The sequence below is a fragment of the Drosophila willistoni genome (genome assembly GCF_018902025.1).
Source record: "Drosophila willistoni isolate 14030-0811.24 chromosome 2R unlocalized genomic scaffold, UCI_dwil_1.1 Seg167, whole genome shotgun sequence".
Classification (NCBI taxonomy): domain Eukaryota; kingdom Metazoa; phylum Arthropoda; class Insecta; order Diptera; family Drosophilidae; genus Drosophila; species Drosophila willistoni.
Window position 1 is genome coordinate 8130942 of NW_025814050.1, and position 11829 is coordinate 8142770.

General features: G+C 33.3%; 1 protein-coding gene across 1 annotated transcript in view; it reads right to left on the bottom strand.

The window, feature by feature from the left end:
- LOC6644143 overlaps positions 1 to 4202 on the bottom strand; it is a 38424-nt gene extending 34222 nt beyond the window's left edge. The window contains exon 1 of the mRNA XM_002066988.4: positions 3517 to 4202. The gene's annotated coding sequence lies outside the window, so the exon portion shown is untranslated. The remainder of the gene's footprint in view (positions 1 to 3516) is intronic.
- Positions 4203 to 11829: the final 7627 nt, after the last annotated feature.

Consider the following 11829-nt stretch of genomic DNA (forward strand, 5'->3'; position numbering starts at 1 on the left):
GCCAAAGAATACAGGGAAAGCTCAGTTCAGTTCACACCACAGGGCAGGACTTTTGCTTTTTAGTCATGCTTGGCAAATAAGGATACATACGCTTCTACACACACACAGACACAGACACACTCACTTAGTCATAGACCGCTTTCATTTTGGGTGATACCAGAAAAAAGAGGAATACAAAATCCCTCAGTACACATTTGAAGCAAAAATTTCAATTAAGACTTTTACTATGAATTCGTTTTCTGTTTTTTTTTTTTGTTTGTGTGTCGTTGTTTTATTTTGTCTCTCTTCTACTCTTTCTCTTTGTGTTTCATTTTGTTGTTGTTGTTGTTTTGTGTCGCCCTTTTGAACCTTTGCCAAACGACACACAGATCTAGATCCTGGTGCCCTCAATAGGTGTTAAATTCTTTTTTCCTTTAACTCTTTTGTCTTATTTCGTGTTGTCCAAAACACATTTGTTTGCCCAACCAACGGATGCAATTTTAATCTGCCGGAATGCCATGGCGGACAAAATAGACGAATAATCGGTAGCCGGGGACAGATGAAATAATGACTACAAACCGCAAGTATAACAAATACACACACACACACACACACAGGATACGCACACACAAACAAACTCACACCCGAAAATAACAACTCAAACCCACAGACAGACACAGAGACAGACAGGGAGACAGACAGAGAAACGAAATGGCAGCAGTTACACATAATATTTTAGTTTTTTGACCCAAAAATGTCAGTGGGACATGAGTTATCACTGGACCGCCATCGCCGCATGGGTGTCAAACGAGGGTAGTTTTCAAAGTCAAGCAAAAGTGATATTTCAGCAAGTTGAATTTGCAATCACATTTAATGGAAAGGTATTTTTGAATATTATGTTTGGTCATTGCTAACTTTGAGCTTAGTCATAAAGAAATTTGATATAAAAATAAACAAGTTTTACATACAAATTCGAAACTGCTCAAAACTTTGTTTAAAATTGAATATGCTAGTGATCCATATTATAATATTATAATTTCCTATACATTGTGCGTTAATGTTCCCTAAAAAATGTAAGCTTCTGAATCTAAATTGAGCTCTGTAATAATTCCTAAGTATAATTGGTCTAAAATGTATAATTTTACCAAGTTTTTGTCAATTGGCGTATAAACTGATCCCTTTTTACGATAATGCTTAATACTAAGTCTAACAATATACAGTTTATTCGTGTATGTCTTCTTTAAAGAATATTCTGAGTTATTTGAAAGTAAGCCAATAATGATAATCTCTAATGAGGTCATTTTTACTTCTCTGGCGTAATTCTAAAAGTCAAATAATAAATAATAATGATTAAATAAAATAGAATATCTTTTTTATTTTTGTAAAAATAACTTTTTTAAGCCATAACTAATTACTGATATAGTGATACAATATAGCGACTTTTTCAATATTCAATTCTAATCTTTCAATTAAATCGAAATTGCTAATCCTAAAAGTATGCAATAGGGATTCAAGATAAATGTCAGCGCTCAATATTCAAAGTAGTAATCATATATAATTAAGGTGGCTGATTAATAGGAAAAGCTCTATGTCGCTCAGGGCCAAAAGAGCAGTATATGTGCACTGTATTGCTCCAATCTGGCTGTATGGCGTGCAGATCTGGGGAATTTCGGCTAAATCCAACTACAAACGCATACAAGTGCTCCAAAATCGGGCTGCGCGGCAAATAACGAACTGTCCATGGTATGTGCGTGGATCCACATTACACCGTGACCTCAACCTGCACACAGTGGAGGAACAGATCGGTAGACACACCAGCAGATATAGCGACCGGCTTAATAGACACCGCAGTATCCTCGCAAGACGGTTACTACCTGCCAGGCCTCTTAGACGGTTAAAAAGAAAGGGCTTCGCCAAAAATATTAGCTAACCAACATTAACAATAATATTTATAGTCCTCTTGGGTATACCAATGAGGTTTGGTCTTTTTTTTTAAAACATCTACTTGTGTTGTTATGATACTATTTTTGTATGTATGGATTCAGCGCTTAAATAAAAAAAAAAAAAAAAAAAAAAAAAAAAAAAGTAATCATATAGGTACATATGTACATATATCTGCTTAAAGCAAAGCTGTATCGAGGGGGGAGAAATGGGAGAGTACTTATGCAATATGGGGCCCAACAATCCTCTTGATACTTTGAAACAAATTTTTTGTGGATAAAAAAATTAATCAAGGCAAACATTACGTTTAGACTATGTTGTTACAAATAATAAAAACTTTTGCAACCTATTGCATACTTTAAAGGACAAATTTTCCACACTTCACAGTTCTATAACCGAAGCTTGAAACTACTTTACCTACATTTCTATAGTTAAAAATCAAACAACAAAGCTAAACCAACAATAAACTAATGCCTCATAACTGAACAAAACTAAGTATCAAACTAATGTTAACGCGAAAAGGCAAGAGTTTGGATAAAGTATTTTCTAACTTTAAGAAAATATATACTTAAAGGCACAAACCATTTACAGTTTTGCTAATTAAGATTTGCAGAGACTCGTGGTAAAGCTTAACAGAGTTACTTTAAAGTTCTTCTACGAGATGCGGCAAGTTAATTAACACTGTTTAGTTACAAGCCTTAACCTAAATAGTTTTTATCGTAGTTTATCATTAACTAGAGTAGAGCATCTGCTAAAGACGCAATCTTTTGATATTCTGTTGCTCATAAATAAACAGAATGAGCCCAAAAATACATTAGGTAGTTCTATAGTCAATCCTTTGTATGGCAAAAGAGCTCTATAACTTAAGCTGACTGAAACAGAAAACCAAAATAGACAATATATGTGTGTATGTATGTGAACGACAATGGATCAAACTAAGGCAAAGGGGAGAGAAGGTGCTTGAGTTTTGTATGTAATGCCTGTTTCACGCATGATGAAAAATGTGTATGCCTATTTGACTTAGTTTTGATCAAGTCATTAACTTTAGCAAATGGTCTAATTAATCTTAGGATCAGCCCTCGTTTGTGGTTGTTTTTGTTGTTGCTATTGCTGTTGCTGTTGTCGCAGGTTGCTCTTTGCTTTGCTTCTGCTTGTTTGCCTGTGTTTGCTGATGAATAACAAAAAATAACAACAACAACAACAACGGCAACAACAGCTCACTATGGCCGTGTAAAGTGGGTAGAAGTGCGGTATGCTGGGGATGGTAGACCCATGTTCGTAGAGTCCTCACGAACGACGCCCACGAAGAAGGACTGAGAACTTAGCCTCAACCCCAAAAAAACAAAATAAAAAAAAAGGGACCCGAACCATTCTCCTCCCCCGCATCTTGGCTCTTCAGACTCTTAAGGCGGTTGCAAGGCGACGGCAACGACGTTGACTACGACGACGACTGTCACTTTTCAAGAAAAATCTGTTTGGGGCGTTTTTATTTTCTTTTGCTTTTCTCTTTTTTTTTTTGTTTCTTTGGTGTCGCTAGGAGCAACTTCGGTCTGTTCATATTTTTCTTTTTGCATGACTTATTTGCGCTGCGCTCACCTTTCGTGCTGGGCCTCGTCCTTGCCAAGCTGCTGCTGGTGCTGCCGCTTCTGCTGTTGCTCCTGCTGCTCCTTAATCGCCTTTGTCCTTTTTAACTTTTGCGCCGCCAATTTTTCGCCCTTTCTCTTCAACTAAGCTTAAAGGGACAGGGGAATTTTCCACTCACAGTTTTTAGTTGCAGTTTTTCTTTTTATTTCTATTTTGATTTTTCTTTTGATTTCACTTTCGTTTTCGTTAGTGCTCTTTGTGGGTTTTTCCGTTTTGGCCCTTAACTCTGGCTGAGGTATTCAACAAATTGTTTGCGCTTCTCTTTTGAACACACGCATTCACACACACACACACAGGCACACGCACAAACACACACACAGGCACACACGCTCACGCATACATTCGCATTCACAGCCTCTCGTTCTATTCTATTCTCGTTCTATCTCTTGTGTTTAATTTTTGAGTTTTTTGCTTAGCTCTGGCAGTTTTTACAGTTAATAAAGTCTGCTAATTATGATTTGGGTTTAATTTTTGCTGCGCTTATCAAATATTTTTTGCACGATTTTTTTGTGACTTTTCCTTTCCTATTCTCTTTAGTATTTTTTCCTCTTTTTGTATTATTTTATGGATACTTTTGCGTAGTTTATCCGAGCTCCGTGTCCGTTTGCGTGCGCGCTCGCTCTGGCTCTGGTTTTGACTGTGAGGCTGTGATGTTGGCCTGGCTTGTTGGTTGGCTGGTTGGATGGATGACGATACCGTCGGATGCTCCCCGACTCTAATTGCGTTAAAATATTTTGTGCTCCCCGCACAACAGCAACAACTACAAGAACAATGCGTGTGATACCGCTCTCCAATTTGTCTGCTTCTTGCTCAGGTTCAATTTCAAGTTGAAAACTTTTCGGGTTTATTTTTTTCTTTCTGCTTTTCTCCTTTGCATTTTGGAGAGTAAACTTCGTGCCCAAAATATCTCTGTGTGTGTATGTATATGTGATTTTGTTTTGCCATCATCATCTCATCGCACAATGGGATGTTCACTTACAAAACAACGTTAAAAATTTACATCAATGATGTAGAGAATGAGTACTCACATGGCCACCGTAGGTAGACATAGGGAAAATTTCGCTTCAACTAAAGTGGAAAGCATATTGCCTCATTTAATGAGACGTAAAGACCTTTTCACTTTCATCATACCTTTTGTTTAGACAAGGTCGAGGTCGAAAAAGTGAGCAGTTGGTCTCTAGAGCCAATTTTCTTATTAGTAAATTTAGCCAATGGCTCTAGCCATGTAATTGGCACAAACGTTACTTGGTATTTTGGCATCTGAAGGGAAAACTTGATTCCGAAACCATTTCTAATATTTTTCTTACTAGGACATATGTAAATAATAGTTTTAAGTTCGTCCTTCAAACGAAAATCTTATCTAAAACTACTTTTTTTTGCTTCTTACGTCTTTTTTGGGCGGCTAATTTTTCACCGCTTTATGCTCACTACAACGCTTAAACTAGTTGTGAATTACAACCATTTGAAGCGAAATATATGTTGCCCGATAAGCTTTTGATAAACTTTCATTTTTACTTCACATAGAAAGAAACTTACAAAATAAATGAAGTCAAAATATGACTTGCTCATAAAATTTCCCATCTACTTTTCCTTTTTATGATCTTTTATCAACTCAAAAAGAAGTTATAAGTTTTATAAAATACAATTAAATTAATTTATTTTAATATTTAAAACCAAAAAAATATTTTCTATTGTTTACTATTAAATCAACTGCAATAGTAAACAATTTCTTTAAACAAATATAAATTTCATTAACTTGGCTCGCGATTTATCCCTTTGTCGAGTTTTTTTTCCTTTCTTTATTGAATATCCAATTTCAGCTTGAAATGAATACTGCATAATAGTATTATTTTTTCTTGTTGAAATACAATCTGCAGAAAACATTTTTTATTCAATATAAACAATTGCAGTTTTTTTGTTTATTTTATTTAATCGTTTTCACTGTGCCTCGCACTTACTATTGTCTCTCGCTCTCGCTCTCTATCTCTCTTTGCCCCGAAGAATTGTCCGTTATTTGGCGCAAACTCAGTTTATTGTTGCGATTCGTTTATTGTTGTTGCCGCAGCTTCTGATGGCTGCTGTGTTGGCATTTTTGTTGCTGGTCCTTGTTGCGCTCAGCAGCATTCACGAGTGCTCACTGTGTGTAGGTTCGCTTTGCTTTCGTTTCGGCTTTTTGTGTGGTGTTAAATTTGCTCTCTCTTCCATTCTCCTTCTCACTCTCACTCTCTCTCTCTGTCTGTCTCTCTCTCACTCGCTCACATTCTCTTTATCAGCACGTTTAGGCAGGGTCCGCGAGCGTTTTTGTTGAAGCATGTTTTTAGGCGCCTTTGGGGCAAAAATTAACTCGGCAAAACTTTATTGAAAATTTGTTGAGTTTTCATCAGAGCATAAAATGAACTTTTTGTTTATTTGGCGGTTTCTGTTTTGCATGTTTTTTAACCGGTTTTTTCGGTTGGCCATATTTTTAATTTCGAAATTGTTTTTTCCTACTTTTATGTTGTGCTTAAAAGTTTAAATTAATCGTAATTAAAGTTAAAAATTAAATTTTATTACCCCAAGCTCTAGAGTTGAAAATTGTATATTAAACCTATTTTACATATGAACGTCAGGTTTATAGTTCTTTAACACAAAATCTGAACTGAAAATTGAAATCGTGATTTGCGAGATTTATTAGATTGATACAAATAGTTTCCAAAGCTTGGTTAAAACATTAAAAAATTAGTAAGTTCCCTTTTCGTAATAATGAACTAAACTAGAAATAATAATCACTCAAGTAGCATTAGATAAAATTTTAAAAAAATAACAATAGTAGATAAACTCATACTGCTCATGAAATCAAACTAGCGTTATCTTTTCAAAATAATTTTTAAATTTAGATTAGTCAAAGTAAGAAAACGTTGATATAATGACTCTTTTTTTTTAAATACTGAATAATATTTTGTATTTAACACTTATACTTACTTGATTATTAACACTATTAAATAAAGGTCATTTCCTTATTTGAATTTTTGTTTTGATTTAATTAGAATTATTTTTAAAATACTCTTATTTTACATTTTGTCGGTAAAAAAGAATAAAATTTTGTATGCCTTAGCATAAACTAGTAATTAATTAATAATATATTTATATAATATAATTAATTAATAATATATTTGTATTATTATTTAATTACTAGTTTGAGCTAAGTTTGAGCTTCTAAAATTAGAAGCGTATGAATAAAGTTGGTAAGACAAAAGTATTGTTTTAATACTAAGAACATTTAGAGTTTTAAAGCTAACAAGTTTTTGGGGCATTGCTGTTAATTTAAATAAATTTAAAAATAATGAAAACCGAATCTAATGTAAACTTACCTATGATATTTCCAGAAAATTTGTAAATATCGAGAGAATGTCAGGTAAACACTTTAATTAAAAAAATTAAAAAATGTTGTTAATTAAAAAATGTTAACAATTAAATCAATGAATTAAAAAAATTCAAAAAATACTAAAATTAAGATAACTGGATTAAGTCAACTGTTTGATTTGTTTAATTTAAATGGGTTATGAAATTGGTAAATCATTTGACATTAACTGTGTTTTAAATCCAACTCGAACGAGAGAGGAAGACTTCATTATCGAAAAATGTTATTAATTAGAACCAAAAATTAGGGAATTGATTTTGACAGTGATTTATTATATTAAAAGACATTATTTTATATAAAGCTTACAAAACTTAATTCGACTACGATTAGAAATATGTAGACTTAAAAGTATAATTTGGAATTTGATAAGGGTTTAAGTAGTAATGTCATGAACCGCAATTATATTTAATTAGTTATATGGTGAAAATTACATATATAATTTATTTTATTCATAATTGCACTTCATGATTATTTTTGAGAATGAGAATTGAAATGTACTGTGTACCATAGTACAAACTTGTGAAAGTTCTAACTTCCGAGTTACACATATTAAATTTCTGACAAATTAATGAACTTTCGACATTCAAATTTGAAGATTAAAAACTTGGGCCATTTCTTGAACTAATTCGCTACTGGGAAAAGTGTGTGGCCGCCACACTCTCTTGTATGGCACTCACTGGCATTGTTTCTCGTATTGTTGGCTCTGTTCCATATTATATATATATATACATACATATATATATTTTTCGCATACTTTCCCGGCTGACTGACTGACGTTGTTATTCTCCTCCTTCAACATGGTGCATGGTGGTTGTGGCGACTCCATCTACTCGAGTTGCTGTCGCCACACACAGTTACCACCCTGCCGCCAACTCGTGTACCTGAGTTGGCTTGGGTTGGCTTGGCTTGGCGTGGCTTGGCCTGGCCTGGCGTGGCGTCGCTTCTCTTGTTGTGGGTCGCCAGCGTTGCGGGCTGAAGCTGTTTGCTTGTTGTTTTTCCACGGGTGACTCTGTCTGAAGTGCAAATTTGCTTTAATTATTCCGTGCATCTGCATCAGACTTGGTCGCCACTTGGGTCCTATGTACCCAACCAGTGAGTCCAACCCATAAGTTGCTTGCCGCTACGACTCAACGACGGTGGGTGACAACAACATTTATTTTATGCATGCGCCCCGGAGCGGATTTTTGCACCCACAAGTGTCACCACTTTAAGCGTCCTTGTCTCACTGAACTTATACATATATATACATATTATTTTTCTCACAGTGTATCTCTAGACATGCCATTATCTGGACCCATCCGTTCTGCTTCACTTTGGTTATCTGTGTGTGTGTGTGTGTGTGCGTGTGTGTGTGTGTGTGTGTGTGTGTGTGCGTGTGTGTGCGTGTGTGTGTGTCTGTGGGTGATGGTTTTTGTCCTTGTGTGTCATCCATTTCCATCGTTTGTCCACGTTTGGTGGCTTCGTCGCAATTCGACGCTTGACATTGTTGGCAGTCGATATTGGTTGTAATTAGCTTTAATTGAAATTGCTCCTTTCCCCCATTTCAGCGGCCGTGTCCTGCGTATGGGGTCCTGTGTCCTGCGTCGTGATTTGGATTTTAATGTGCACAATGTTTTGTAATTTTGCCAAAGTTAATTTATGGTGACCCTACCGACACGCCAAAAACTAGTCCTCCAAATTCCATTCTCAAGCGTGTCCTGTGTCCCAATTGGAGATTTGTTTGTCGTTGGTTTTTTGTTTTTTTGCTTTGCACTTTTGAATTTGGAATAATTAGAGAAGCTGACCCCCATTAATTAAAAACAGGCAAACGATTTTCGAATTTGATTTAATTTTTTGTGTGTGTTTGTTTACATTTAAATCTAGATTTTTAGATTAACTAAATTAAATTGATTTGCGTTATGCAAAAGAGACAGGAAAACTAAATGCGTATGTTACCGGAAATTAGATAGACCAATAAATGTGTAAAAAAAAATTTCATTAAATTAAAAAGAGTTTTAAAATGAAAAAACAGTTTTAGATATGCAAATTTATATCAAATTCATTCGTTGGTATGAAATTTCTGACATTTAAGGTTAGGCGCTTCTTTTTTTTAAATGAGTACCTAGTTAATTTGCAATTAAAAATAAGTGTAATTTAAGGAGTCTACCGAAATTATTTAAACTATTTTTAAGGAAAACAAATATAAACCTATTGTGTTCTAATTGGTTCAAGCTTACACTATAAATATTTTTTTGTAAATGTTTAAAGGATTATCTTTTATATTTATTTAATAGCAACCATCTAAAAAAAAAAATCTCTACGTCAAAATAATATTTTTAAAATTTTAACTTGTAGTAGCAAATATGTATGTTCTTTATTTAATTTGTATCTATATTTTAAATCACAGGCTTATTAACAGCTTTTTATTATACGTCTGTCCTCTCTGATCGTAGCCCCTTGAATGACTCTTACTCTCCGTTCGTCTGTCTGTCTCTCTTGTCATTGCTTAGTGTTAATTAACGTGCATACTGTTCTGCCACAACAGTGTTGGCAATTCCAACATACTTATCGGTGTTCGTTATAGTTTAAACTAGTTATCCTACTACAAACTCAAAAATCATTAACGAAATTGACCTGGAATTTGCAAAAAGGGAATTAATAATACATAATTATGAAAATAAATACATTAGAATTAAGTTTTGGTTAATAAAAGCAGTAAAAACCACCATGTAAAACAGGTGAAATAAAATTTTATGAGCCAAAAGCCCTGGCAGCTAGTATCTGTTTTATAGTAGTGATTTGTTAACGATCCTCTTAATTAACATCCATTTCCATATTTTTTAAGAGGATATTTATTAAGTACTTCGAACATCCATTTCCATATTTATTACGAGGATCGTTAACAATTTATCCATCCATATCCATATTATAATTAACATTGTTGTATGAAACGCCTTTTAATATAAAATATATATATTTGCAGTGATTATGTTTAGCTTTAACTATTGATTTTATCAAGTCAAGGCAGCAGTTCAGTTAATCGCTTATTTTATGTTAGACAAATTTTGTAAAATTACAAAGTATCTTTAAAAAATATATCCCAAAAATATATAAACTTTTATTTTACAAAATTAATGATAATAAAAATATTAAAATTTTCATGTCTAACAACTACTTAGGGTTCCCCACTTAAGGCAAGCAATTATTCTGAACTTACATACTTTTAGATTATGGAGTCGATTACTTTCACTAGATATGTACATATGTACATACATATGTACCATCCAGCTGGGTATCGTAGGTCTGGCTTTGGGCCATTGAGCCATTCTATGCTTTTTAACACACAAATTCTTAAAGACTTTTTATTTTTTATTATATTGCAAACTGACACCGTTAAAATGTCAAAAGAATTTCTAGGGAGACCATTGAAAATTCCAATAAAATAGCAGCTTTAAAAAAACCAAGGAATTCATTCTAAGTGGCTGTTGGCAAATTATTAATTAATTAATTCATTGTATTAATTGAAAAGAAAAGGCTTATACTAAAAAGTAGTAGTAGTTTTAAAATGTTCCTCCCCTTTTTTATTTTGGCAAAAAAAATTGTCTTTACAAAATGCGTTGAAAATAAATATGCTTTCTTTTGCAAAATTGTTGGGTAATGAATCTAGCTTTTCAATGACAAATTCTTTTCAACATTTGGTTTAGCTGTCTATCTTTTATATGGTCAAAAACAAAACCCAACCCACAACCAGACAAGGAGTGAGTTTTAATAATTTTTGCATCGCTTTTAATGTATTTAATTTGTTAAGCGACTCTTAAACACAAAATATACTGTTGCCAACAGAATGTTTTCATAACAAATGTTTGCAGAGGCTATTAAAAAATTATTTAATTTCACCTCAAGCAATATAAAGTGACATTTGTTAGTTAAATTTATTATACATACAATATTCTTTATCAGCGCAAATACTTAAGCTGATTGATAGTAAAAACTCTTGGCTATCTGGTATAAAAGCAAACAACCAATCAGAATGTTCGCCTTGAAGAAAATGTTTGGCAAAATGTTAAAAATTTAAAAGGGAAAAAAGAAACCATTTGCTAAAAGTAAAAGTAGAAGAAAAGATTATGGCGAGACACTTTGCAAGAGTGTGACGAAACATTAGGTCCGCCAAGAAATATTGTTTCTGATTCTGTCTAATTAGCTGGCCTCATAAGTCAAGGCCGAAACAAAGGCAAAGAGGTTTGGAACCTCAAAAAAAGACACACTGTAAGTAAATTTTGAAACCGGGTACTTCCAAGTTGATTCAATGGAGATATCAAGTCTCGTGAGTATGAGAGATATTATCATGTCCCCCAACAAAACAAAAATATATGATCTTATATCAAGTTGAATATTTATTGTATAATTACATAAATGATTTGTTTACTCTTCAAATTCATGTGGAGATATCTTTAAAAACTTTATTAATGTAATTAAACCGATATCAGACCAAAATGATATTACCAAAAATCCAAGTGGAAATATTTTCTTATCATTTAGATTCGTCATGATTTGTCAGTAATTGATTGCCATATCATTCTAGTTTGAAAGAGGAATTAAATGACTTTAATTTAGCAAATGTTTGCCAAGTGACTAAATTAAACTACCAGACAGAATGTCTAGAAGAAAAACAAACTCATAAATAAGATTTAATACTCGTTAACATTTAATTTTTGAATGAAAATAAATTTCTATGAATTTGCATTAATACCTTGATAATCGATCACTTTGTTGCGAAGTATTAAGATTTTATAGTATTACGTTATAAGTAAGTAAAGAATTTTACCGGTACTTTTTTAAACATATGTACCAATGAAAAAAAGTGTAGAAATCCCCAAGAACTTACC